Source organism: Mustela putorius, unplaced genomic scaffold (assembly GCF_011764305.1).
Source record: "Mustela putorius furo isolate JIRA1106 unplaced genomic scaffold, ASM1176430v1.1 tig00001069_pilon_pilon_pilon, whole genome shotgun sequence".
Classification (NCBI taxonomy): Eukaryota; Metazoa; Chordata; class Mammalia; order Carnivora; family Mustelidae; genus Mustela; species Mustela putorius.
In genome coordinates this window covers 588634-601475 of record NW_025421558.1, presented here as the reverse complement: position 1 = coordinate 601475, position 12842 = coordinate 588634, and positions in this window count along the sequence as shown.

Here is a 12842-nt window from a genome sequence, read left to right as displayed (position 1 = left end):
AATACCCAGGAGTGGGATTAGTGGGTCATAAGGTAAATATATATTTAACTTTATTGAGACAATTCTTGCCTTCTGGCCTTTGATCTTTCTGTTCCCTTTACCTAGAATGCTCTTCCTTCAGGTATCTAATGACTCACTCCTTCACTCCCTCAAGTGAGGGGGAAGTTGAATTCATCATGGAAGAAGTGTTTAAAGGCCCATAGTTGCTACATGCTCTTCTAGGCACTTGAAATAGATTAAGGAATAAACAAAGCTCTCTGTCTTTGTGAGGGAGACAGACAAAAAATAAGAAGTACAATAAAGAAGCAAACTATATTATGTGTTAAGTGACAACTATTAGAGGTTTAAAAATGTGCTGTAGAGGGGCACCTGGGTGGTTCAGCTGGCTAAGCGTCTGACTTTGGCCCAGATCACAATCTCGGGGTCCTGGGATGGAGCCCTGCATCTGGCTCGCCACTCAGTGGGGAGCCTACGTCTCCCTCCCCCTCTGTCCCTCCACCTGCTCATGCTCTCTCAAATAATAAATAAAATCTTTTTTAAAAAAATGCACTGTAGCACAGAGTCAACAAGATGAAACCTGCTGAGTCAGGGTTGAGGAGAAGGGTAGAAGGTTTTCCCCTGGCCTCTCAACAGTTGGTGAAGACATACACCTTTTCCTCCGGAGCAGGCTTTCATACTGGCAAGTAATAGCTTTGTTCTCTTCCCATTCAAGCAAGTAATAGAATTTTGCATGGTCATTTTGACTCTTTTAATTTCCAGATTGGATTTAGCAGAATGACATACTAGGATACCCTGGTTTCTATATTCATTATATTTCATTAGAACTAATTTGGCTTCCTCTATCTCTAAGTACTCAATCTTTCCATCTTCCCCTCACAAATAGAATAATTACTGGTTCATGTCCTTTGATGTCAGAATAGTCCAACCACTGTCAGAGCTCTACCAATTCAATTCTAAAACTTTCATTTGACTCCCTGGACCTCATGTGAACTTCCATGTGTACAAGCCTATCTTAATAAAAGACATAACCACTCTGGGCAAAGTAGTGAAGCAAGGAATGACTGGGAGGGAACCCCTGCCACAACTCGCTTCTGAGACTCTTAATCCATTTATTACACTTCTCTTCTTCTCTTCCCTTGCAATGAACAGGGCTCTGATGGAGGTTCTGACCTGTGCATATCTCCCCTGCCCAAAGCTTACCTCTTGCGTGGCATTACCTTGAAGACTTTCCATATAACAGATAAAGCAGTGGTTATTAATTCACACACAGTTACTTAATCCAGGTGATTTTTTTTTTAAGGGGGTGGAATTGGTTTGGCTTCATCTTATTCAGTGTTGTATCTCTATACATACATCTCAATACATACTAGTAGTCAACATATTTTTAGTGAATGAATGAATGAATGAATGAAACACACTAATACATGAAAATGTTATCTGACAAGAAAACAATGTGAATTTTGTTTAAGTGGTTGAAATTGAGGCCATATGTCTCCTATAACCTTCTGTTTTATCCCTTCCTCGTGTATACATACTTTCATCTCACCCTGTTTCATATGTCTGCGTGTCTGTCTGTCTCTTCCACTGAACTCTGAGCTCCTTGAGGGATGTGTTTAGCTGTTTTATATCCTGTCACTAACAACCAGGGTGGGAGAACATTTATTCCCCCATTTGTTTCCAGCCAGAGAGGAAAAGGAATGTCTACTCCCTTCCTCAGAAGAGGAAAACATGGAGGAACTGATGCTGGGTGGGCTAAGGCCCTGAGAGGCAGGGCCTCAGGCCCATCACTGAGAAGTTCTTAGCTTTGTGCAAGAATGAATTCAAGAGCAAGGCATTTAGAAAAAGGGACACACAATAAGAAAGGGAGGAGTCAAGATGGCGGAGAAGTAGCAGGCCGAGACTACTTCAGCTAGCCGGAGATCAGCTAGATAGCTTATCTAAAGATTGCAAACACCTGAAAATCCATCGGCAGATCGAAGAGAAGAACAGCAATTCTGGAAACAGAAAACAACCACTTTCTGAAAGGTAGGACCGGCGGAGAAGTGAATCCAAAGCGACGGGAAGATAGACCCCGGGGGGAGGGGCCGGCTCCCGGCAAGCGGCGGAGCAACGGCGCACAAAATCAGGACTTTTAAAAGTCTGTTCCGCTGAGGGACATCGCTCCAGAGGCTACCCAGGGCAAAGCCCACATGGGGTCAGCGTGGCCTCAGGTCCCGCAGGGTCACAGAAGGATCGGGGGTGTCTGAGTGTCGCAGAGCTTGCGGGTATTGGAACGGGAAAGCCAGCTACAGAGACAGAGCCGACAGTAAGCTCGCAGCTCGGGGTGACCTTGAACCGGTCGCAGGCTCGGTGAGCTCGGAGCGCGGCCGGAGGTCAGGCAGACGGGAGTAACTGGGCGCGGTTCTCTGAGCGCGCACCGAGGAGTGCGGCCCTGGGCTCTCGGCTCCTCCGGGCCGGAGACCAGGAGGCCGCCATTTGTATTCCCGTCCTCTAAAACTCTACAGAAAGCGCTCAGGGAACAAAAGCTCCTGAAAGCAAACCCAAGCGGATTACTCACCCCGGCCCCGGGTAAGGGCGGTGCAATTCCGCCTGGGGCAAAGACACTTGAGAATCACTACAACAGGCCCCTCCCCCAGAAGATCAACAAGAAATCCAGCCGAGACCAAGTTCACCTACCAAAGAGTGCGGTTTCAATACCAATGAGAGCAGCAGAATTCTAGAGGAGGAGAAAGCAAAGCACGGAACTCATGGCTTTTGCCTTGTGATTTTTTTTTTAGTCTTGCGGTTAATTTAATTTTTTTCTTTTTCATTTTTTGTTTTTTTTTCTCGCCTTCGGGTAAAATTTTTTTTAACTGTTACCTTTTTCTTTTTTAACGATTTTTTACTAGTTTATCTAATACATATATTTTTTCTTTTTTATATTTTTCTTAGGTGTTTTCTTTTTTTTTTTAATTCTTTTTTTTTTCTTTCTTTTTTTTTGAACCTCTTTTTATCCCCTTTCTCCCCCCTCACGATTTGGGATCTCTTCTAATTTGGTTAAAGCATATTTTCCTGGGGTTGTTGCCACCCTTTTAGTATTTTACTTGCCCCCTCATATACTCTTCTCTGGACAAAATGACAAGACGGAAAAATTCAACACAAAAAAAAGAACAAGAGGCAGTACCGAAGGCTAGGGACCTAATCAATACAGACATCGGTAATATGTCAGATCTAGAGTTCAGAATGACAATTCTCAAGGTTCTAGCCGGGCTCGAAAAAGGCATGGAAGATATTAGAGAAACCCTCTCGAGAGATATAAAAGCCCTTTCTGGAGAAATAAAAGAACTAAAATCTAACCAAGTTGAAATCAAAAAAGCTATTAATGAGGTGCAATCAAAAATGGAGGCTCTCACTGCTAGGATAAATGAGGCAGAAGAAAGAATTAGTGATATAGAAGACCAAATGACAGAGAATAAAGAAGCTGAGCAAAAGAGGGACAAACAGATACTGGACCACGAGGGGAGAATTCGAGAGATAAGTGACACCATAAGACGAAACAACATTAGAATAATTGGGATTCCAGAAGAAGAAGAAAGAGAGAGGGGAGCAGAAGGTATACTAGAGAGAATTATTGGGGAGAATTTCCCCAATATGGCAAAGGGAACGAGCATCAAAATTCAGGAGGTTCAGAGAACACCTCTCAAAATCAATAAGAATAGGCCCACACCCGGTCACCTAATAGTAAAATTTACAAGTCTCAGTGACAAAGAGAAAATCCTGAAAGCAGCCCGGGAAAAGAAGTCTGTAACATACAATGGTAAAAATATTAGATTGGCAGCTGACTTATCCACAGAGACCTGGCAGGCCAGAAAGAGCTGGCATGATATTTTCAGAGCACTAAATGAGAAAAACATGCAGCCCAGAATACTATATCCAGCTAGGCTATCATTGAAAATAGAAGGAGAGATTAAAAGCTTTCGGGACAAACAACAACTGAAAGAATTTGCAAACACCAAACCAGCTCTACAGGAAATCTTGAAAGGGGTCCTCTAAGCAAAGAGAGAGCCTACAAGTGGTAGATCAGAAAGGAACAGAGACCATATACAGTAACAGTCACCTTACAGGCAAAACAATGGCACTAAATTCATATCTCTCAATAGTTACCCTGAATGTTAATGGGCTAAATGCCCCTGTCAAAAGACACAGGGTATCAGAATGGATAAAAAAACAAAACCCATCTATATGTTGCCTCCAAGAAACTCATTTTAAACCCGAAGACACCTCCAGATTTAAAGTGAGGGGGTGGAAAAGAATTTACCATGCTAATGGACATCAGAAGAAAGCAGGAGTGGCAATCCTTATATCAGATCAATTAGATTTTAAGCCAAAGACTATAATAAGAGATGAGGAAGGACACTATATCATACTCAAAGGGTCTGGCCAACAAGAAGATTTAACAATTTTAAATATCTATGCCCCCAACGTGGGAGCAGCCAACTATATAAACCAATTAATAACAAAATCAAAGAAACACATCAACAATAATACAATAATAGTAGGAGACTTTAACCCTCCCCTCACTGAAATGGACAGATCATCCAAGCAAAAGATCAGCAAGGAAATAAAGGCCTTAAACGACACACTGGACCAGATGGACATTACAGATATATTCAGAACATTTCATCCCAAAGCAACAGAATACACATTCTTCTCTAGTGCACATGGAACATTCTCCAGAATAGATCACATCCTGGGTCCTAAATCAGGACTCAACCGGTATCAAAAGATTGGGATCATTCCCTGCATATTTTCAGACCACAATGCTCTTAAGCTAGAACTCAACCACAAAAGGAAGTTTGAAAAGAACCAAAATACATGGAGACTAAACAGTATCCTTCTAAAGAATGAATGGGTCAACCGGGAAATTAAAGAAGAATTGAAAAAAATCATGGAAACAAATGATAATGAAAATACAACGGTTCAAAATCTGTGGGACACAACAAAGGCAGTCCTGAGAGGAAAATATATAGCGGTACAAGCCTTTCTCAAGAAACAAGAAAGGTCTCAGGTACACAATCTAACCCTACACCTAAAGGAGCTGGAGAAAGAACAAGAAAGAAACCCTAAGCCTAGCAGGAGAAGAGAAATCATAAAGATCAGAGCAGAAATCAATGAAATAGAAACCAAAAAAACAATAGAACAAATCAACGAAAGTAGGAGCTGGTTCTTTGAAAGAATTAATAAAATTGATAAACCCCTGGCCAAACTTATCAAAAAGAAAAGAGAAAGGACCCAAATAAATAAAATCATGAATGAAAGAGGAGAGATCACAACTAACACCAAAGAAATACAAACTATTATAAGAACATACTATGAGCAACTCTACGGCAATAAATTTGACAATCTGGAAGAAATGGATGCATTCCTAGAAACATATAAACTACCACAACTGAACCAGGAAGAAATAGAAAGCCTGAACAGACCCATAACCAGTAAGGAGATTGAAACAGTCATTAAAAATCTCCAAACAAACAAAAGCCCAGGGCCAGACGGCTTCCCCCGGGAATTCTACCAAACATTTAAAGAAGAAACTAATTCCTATTCTCCTAAAACTGTTCCAAAAAATAGAAATGGAAGGAAAACTTCCAAACTCATTTTATGAGGCCAGCATCACCTTGATCCCCAAACCAGACAAGGATCCCACCAAAAAAGAGAGCTATAGACCAATATCCTTGATGAACACAGATGCGAAAATACTCAACAAAATACTAGCCAATAGGATTCAACAGTACATTAAAAAGATTATTCACCACGACCAAGTGGAATTTATTCCAGGGCTGCAAGGTTGGTTCAACATCCACAAATCAGTCAATGTGATACAACACATCAATAAAAGTAAGAACAAGAACCATATGATACTCTCAATAGATGCTGAAAAAGCATTTGACAAAGTACAGCATCCCTTCCTGATCAAAACTCTTCAAAGTGTAGGGATAGAGGGCACATACCTCAATATCATCAAAGCCATCTATGAAAAACCCACCGCAAATATCATTCTCAATGGAGAAAAACTGAAAGCTTTTCTGCTAAGGTCAGGAACACGGCAGGGATGTCCATTATCACCACTGCTATTCAACATAGTACTAGAGGTCCTAGCCTCAGCAATCAGACAACAAAAGGAAATTAAAGGCATCCAAATCGGCAAAGAAGAAGTCAAATTATCACTCTTCGCAGATGATATGATACTATATGTGGAAAACCCAAAAGACTCCACTCCAAAACTGCTAGAACTTATACAGGAATTCAGTAAAGTGTCAGGATATAAAATCAATGCACAGAAATCAGTTGCATTTCTCTACACCAACAGCAAGACAGAAGAAAGGGAAATTAAGGAGTCCATCCCATTTACAATTGCACCCAAAACCATAAGATACCTAGGAATAAACCTAACCAAAGAGACACAGAATCTATACTCAGAAAACTATAAAGTACTCATGAAAGAAATTGAGGAAGACACAAAGAAATGGAAAAATGTTCCATGCTCCTGGATTGGAAGAATAAATATTGTGAAAATGTCTATGCTACCTAAAGCAATCTACACATTTAATGCAATTCCTATCAAAGTACCATCCATCTTTTTCAAAGAAATGGAACAAATACTTCTAAAATTTATATGGAACCAGAAAAGACCTCGAATAGCTAAAGGGATATTGAAAAAGAAAGCCAACGTTGGTGGCATCACAATCCCGGACTTCAAGCTCTATTACAAAGCTGTCATCATCAAGACAGCATGGTACTGGCACAAAAACAGACCCATAGATCAATGGAACAGAATAGAGAGCCCAGAAATAGACTCTCAACTCTATGGTCAACTAATCTTCGACAAAGCAGGAAAGAATGTCCAATGGAAAAAAGACAGCCTCTTCAATAAATGGTGCTGGGAAAATTGGACAGCCACATGCAGAAAAAAAAATGAAATTGGACCATTTCCTTACACCACACACAAAAATAGACTCAAAATGGATGAAGGACCTCAATGTGCGAAAGGAATCCATCAAAATCCTTGAGGAGAACACAGGCAGCAACCCTCTTTGACCTCAGCCGCAGCAACATCTTCCTAGGAACAATGCCAAAGGCAAGGGAAGCAAGGGCAAAAATGAACTATTGGGATTTCATCAAGATCAAAAGCTTTTGCACAGCAAAGGAAACAGTTCACAAAATCAAAAGACAACTGACAGAATGGGAGAAGATATTTGCAAACGACATATCAGATAAAGGACTAGTGTCCAGAATCTATAAAGAACTTAGCAAACTCAACACCCAAAGAACAAATAATCCAATCAAGAAATGGGCAGAGGACATGAGCAGACATTTCTGCAAAGAAGACATCCAGATGGCCAACAGACACATGAAAAAGTGCTCCATATCACTCGGCATCAGGGAAATACAAATCAAAACCACAATGCGATATCACCTCACACTAGTCAGAATGGCTAAAATCAACAAGTCAGGAAATGACAGATGCTGGCGAGGATGCGGAGAAAGGGGAACCCTCCTACACTGTTGGTGGGAATGCAAGCTGGTGCAACCTCTCTGGAAAACAGCATGGAGGTTCCTCAAAATGTTGAAAATAGAACTGCCCTATGACCCAGCAATTGCACTATTGGGCATTTACCCTAAAGATACAAACGTAGTGATCCAAAGGGGCACGTGTACTCGAATGTTTATAGCAGCAATGTCCACAATAGCCAAACTATGGAAAGAACCTAGATGTCCTTCAACAGATGAATGGATCAAGAAGATGTGGTATATATACACAATGGATACTATGCAGCCATCAAAAGAAATGAAATCTTGCCATTTGCGACAACGTGGATGGAACTAGAGCGTATCATGCTTAGCGAAATAAGTCAAGCAGAGAAAGACAACTATCATATGATCTCCCTGATATGAGGAAGTGGTGATGCAACATGGGGGCTTAAGTGGGTACGAGAAGAATAAATGAAAGAAGATGGGATTGGGAGGGAGACAAACCATAAGTGACTCTTAATCTCACAAAACAAACTGAGGGTTGTTGGGGGGAGGGGGTTTGGGAGAAGGGGGTGGTATTATGGACATTGGGGAGGGTATGTGTTTTGGTGAGTGCTGTGAAGGGTGTAAACCTGGTGATTCACAGACCTGTACCCCTGGGGATAAAAATATATGTTTATAAAAAATAAAAAATTATATTAAAAAAAAAAGAAGAAAAAAGAAAAAGGGACACAGGGCACCTGGGTGGCTCAGTTGGTTAAGCATCTGACTTCAGCTCTGGTCATGATCTCTAGGTCTTGGGATCAAGCCCTAAGTCTGGTTCCCTACTTGGAGAGTATGCTTTTCCCTCTTCCCCTCCCTCTGTTCGTGATCTCTCTCTCAAATAAGTAAAATCTTTAAAATCTCAAATAAGTAAAATTAAAAAAAAAAAAAAAAAGGAAAGGAAAGGGAACAAAGATTGATTAAGTGTAGAAGTAAGAAGAGAGCCATGTCATAGACAAAGTAGCGGTCTCTCCTCTCAGGTAAGGAAAAGGACCCCTTTGCTTCTAGCAAGACTTCTTTAAGTTTTTTTGTTGGCTTTCGTTTGTTTGTTTGTTTTTACTTTAGCTAACCATATAGGAGGGACTTACTCTTGAACTTTGGGTATGTCACTTACATTGGAAGGTTAGTTTTTCCATGACCTAAGGTTGAGGAATTACCCACAGGGAACAATTTTAAGAACATCCAGGCTTAATGACTTTTACTGCAGGAGGAAGTGGGGTCTTGTGGTCATCCATGAGCTGGGTCTTGTGACTCCTTTTAGGACCTGCTGACGTTTAGGTTAAGGTTCAACCTAAGACCAAAATGGCTTTACTTTGGTCAACTTGACTACTGAACCTTCCTTCCCTCAGAACTTCTAATGTCTGGCAAAGCCTTCTTTCACCCCTTTCTGGGATGCTTATTTCATGGGGAAAGAAATCACACAGCTCTTTCTGGCCAGCCTGCCCTCGGGATGCCCAGATGTACTGCCACCGTCGTGGGGTAAGAGTATAGGATAGGAAGCAGAGTGAGGGAGTTTTAATGCTCTTCCAGGGCCTGGGTGGGTAAGTCTGCCTAATTCAGAAGTAAAGTCTTAGATGACCCATTACAGATGTCATTTCTAAACCACAGTGCGTAGTCAGCCTTCCCAACAAAGCCCGTTTTGCCTCTCTGTTAGATTCCTGCATTTATGCCTGAATCGGCTCTGAATGCCACAGCTAAGCAGAGGGCCTGGCTCATGCTATGCGCTCAGAAGTGAGTAAGCTTACTGAGCTAATATTGTCAGGGATTTTGTGATGCTTGAATAGAAATGTGAAGAATGACCTAGATAAGCACAAGGCAATTCTAATGCTCAGGAAAATGGGGAGTCAGCTCTCACCCAAAAGTCCAGGAGTCATTATTTGGAACTCTGGGGAATAGGATCAGACTAGGGTGAGTTGAAAAATGCCTAATGATGGCTCTGTGTTTCTTTGTCTCCACTCTATCATTTAAGGGTACAAGAATGTGCCCTGAGCTGGGGCACATCCCAGCAACACCTGGTATCTTTATCCTAGAAATGCCCTTCTCAAAGTGTGATCTCTGGGATTCTGTCTGAGCAAGATACTCTCTAGAAAAATAAAAAATGAAAAAGGGAGAAAATAGAGCCTTATGATCAAGGGTATGGGATCTGCAGCCAAACTGCTTTAGTTCAAATCCCAGCAAAGCCGCTTGCTCATTATGACCTGATCACTCCAGGTCATTGTTCCAGAAAAATAAAGATGCATCATAGAATAGTTATATGGATTAAATGAAGTAATCTATGTACAACATTTAGTGTGTATTACATTTAACATACTAAATACAGGAGTGCCTGGGTGGCTCAGTGGATTAAAGCCTCTGCCTTTGGCTCAGTTAATGATCCCGGGGTCCCGGGATCGAGCCCCGCATCAGACTCTGCTCAGCAGGGAGCCTGCTTCCCTTCCTCTCTCTCTGCCTGCCTCTCTGCCTACTTGTGATCTCTGTCAAATAAATAAATAAAATCTTTAAAAAAAAAACATACTAAATACATAGTTGCTCGAAAAATTCTGGCTTCCTTATGAACATTTGACAATTGTATTACCTCCTGCTCTTTGATATTTTCTTTTTTTTTAATTTTATTTTTTCAGTGTTCCAAGAATCATTGTTTATGCACCACACCCAGATTTTCAATGCACGCATGTATACTTGGGGCTCTGCACTAAAGAAACATATGAATATGTTCAATACAGGACTTCCTAAATCTATTTCACCATGAACTCTTTTCTTGATGGGTTTTACAGTTATTCTTAACATCCCATGCAAAAACTTCAGGTAATGTTGCCATTGGACTGCGAATATAGCCAGTGGCCACACACACACACCCCTGGTGACCGTTAAACCCTAAAAAAAGTAGATGTAATTCAGAAATACCCCCCATTTGGCCAGTGAGTCATTTCCAAAGCCTAACAGTATAGCTTCCCTTTGCCATCTGCCTCTTCCTGACCAGCGCTGTGCACAGGCTTTAGTTAATTGAACACGCAAAGAGCCACCCACAGGCAGTGGTCTCAGTATATATTTTGACTCATCATCCACCAAAATCAGAGATGAAAGCAACGTCTAATGGCTGAGAATACATAAATAGCCATTTCCATTCACTTTCAATTACCCTGCAGAGGAATCTGGTCACAGATGAGCTCAGTAAATTCACAATATGCTATCCTCAATAGCCAAGCTGAGCAAAATCACCTAATTTGTTAGAACATTAATCCTCTCGAAGTGTGCCAACCCTAATCATTTTATGGCTTCAGATTGCTTAATGGCAAAGCTAAGAGGACCCCCAGGGATGCCCAGGTGTGACCTTCAGTTAGTCCAGTGCAGACGTCTCCTGATAACATGGATACGTGAGTGTGGCAGGTGCCCTTCACCAAGTTATCTTGGAAAAATGTCTAGTCTTCTGAGACCGAGGATTACATTGTGCTTATTTTTGAATCCCCAGTGATGGGCATACAATCAGGCACATAGAGGTTGCTTGACATATATCCACTAAACAAAAAATAAATAAGTGATTGGCAGTTAGCCCCAGTGAAGAAGAGAGAGAGACAGAGCATGAGGGAGAAAGGTTTGTTTGTTTGTTTGTTTTACACTTCTCAATCTAAAGATGGAGGTGAAGGCTCTCTTTGCTTGAAGGTATCTGTGAGGAAGAATTCTGAAATGCTGATAACTTCAGAGTACAACTGATACAATATCCTAACAATTGAAAGCACACATTCTGCACCATCGTCTATGGGATTAAATCTTGGATCTGCCTCTTAGTAGCTGTGTGACCTTGGGCTAGCTAGCTAACCTTTCTTTGTCTTAATTACTAAATTATGAAACAGGGATAATAATGAGGATTGTCTCAAGTAAATAGATTTTATATATCTACCTATCTCTCTATCCTTATTTATTTACCTACCTACCTATCAAAGTTCTGGTACACAGTAAACACTATGCAAACTTGCACCATTACTATTTGGGGGTGCCAAGGTGACTAAGTCAGTTAAATATCTGACTATTGGGCGCCTGGGTGGCTCAGTGGGTTAAGCCGCTGCCTTTGGCTCAGGTCATGATCTCAGGGTCCTGGGATCGAGTCCCGCATCGGGCTCTCTGCTCAGCAGGGAGCCTGCTTCCTCCTCTCTCTCTGCCTGCCTCTCTGCCAACTTGTGATCTCTGTCTGTCAAATAAATAAATAAAATCTTTAAAAAAAAAAAAAAAAAAAAAAAAAGCTGACTTTTAAAAAAAAAAAAAAAAAAAAAAAAATATCTGACTATTGATTTCTGCTCAGGTCATGATCTCAGCATCATGAGATCAAGCCCCCCACGTCAGGCTCCATGATGGACGTGGAACCTGCTTGATATTCTCTCTCTCCCTCTCCCTCTGCCCTTCGTCTCTCCCCCTCCCCCTCCCTCTCTAAAAACAAAAACAAACACCTGTGCCATTACTATGTGAAGGACAAGTAGTATAGCAGTAACAAGTTTATGAACACTTTCTCCCATTTAAATTGCCCTTTCTTAATGCTGTTCCCTTTTCTGCATCTCTTAGTATCCATTTCTCACAAGGCTGATACAGCATGAAAGCCCAACAGCCTGGCAAGGAATAGTATATATGTCTTTGGCCTTGCTCCCTATTCAGATCTCTCTCTGGAACCTAGTTGAAAGGATGTCAAGGACACCATTAACCACATGGCAGCCTTGTGCACTTTAGTCTTCCCTGTTCTTTGCCTTGGTGTCTCTCCCTCTTACCTTCCACCATCCAGATCTCATGATAAATTTCAGCCATGCAGACCCCCACAGCTGTACCAAGAAGGCTATATCCACATTCTAGCTCGGATATCGAGTCAGTGTAAATTGGCTGACCAGCGGTCATCTTGAAGAATCATGCTTTGTATCGGCCTTCCCTTTTCCCGATATGCTTTTTTAAAAGTCAACTGAATTGAGGTATAAATTACATATAATAAAATGCTCCCATTTATAAGTGTTCAGTTTAGTGAGACTTGACAAATGGACACACCTATACAACTAACACCTTTTCAGTACATTTCTGTCACCCCCAAAATCTCCCTTGTGCCCTTTGGTAATAATTTATCCCCACCCCAGTCCTAGGCAACAACTCATCTACCACTGTATAGGTGAGTTTTGCCATTACAAGAATTTTCTATAAATTTGCTGTGTATTTTATTGTATGCAACGTGTATTTAAGGGTTATCCATATTGTTGCATGTTCCGGGAGTTTTCTTTTTTTCTTTTTTTTTTTTGTGCTAAGTAGTATTCCAATGTATT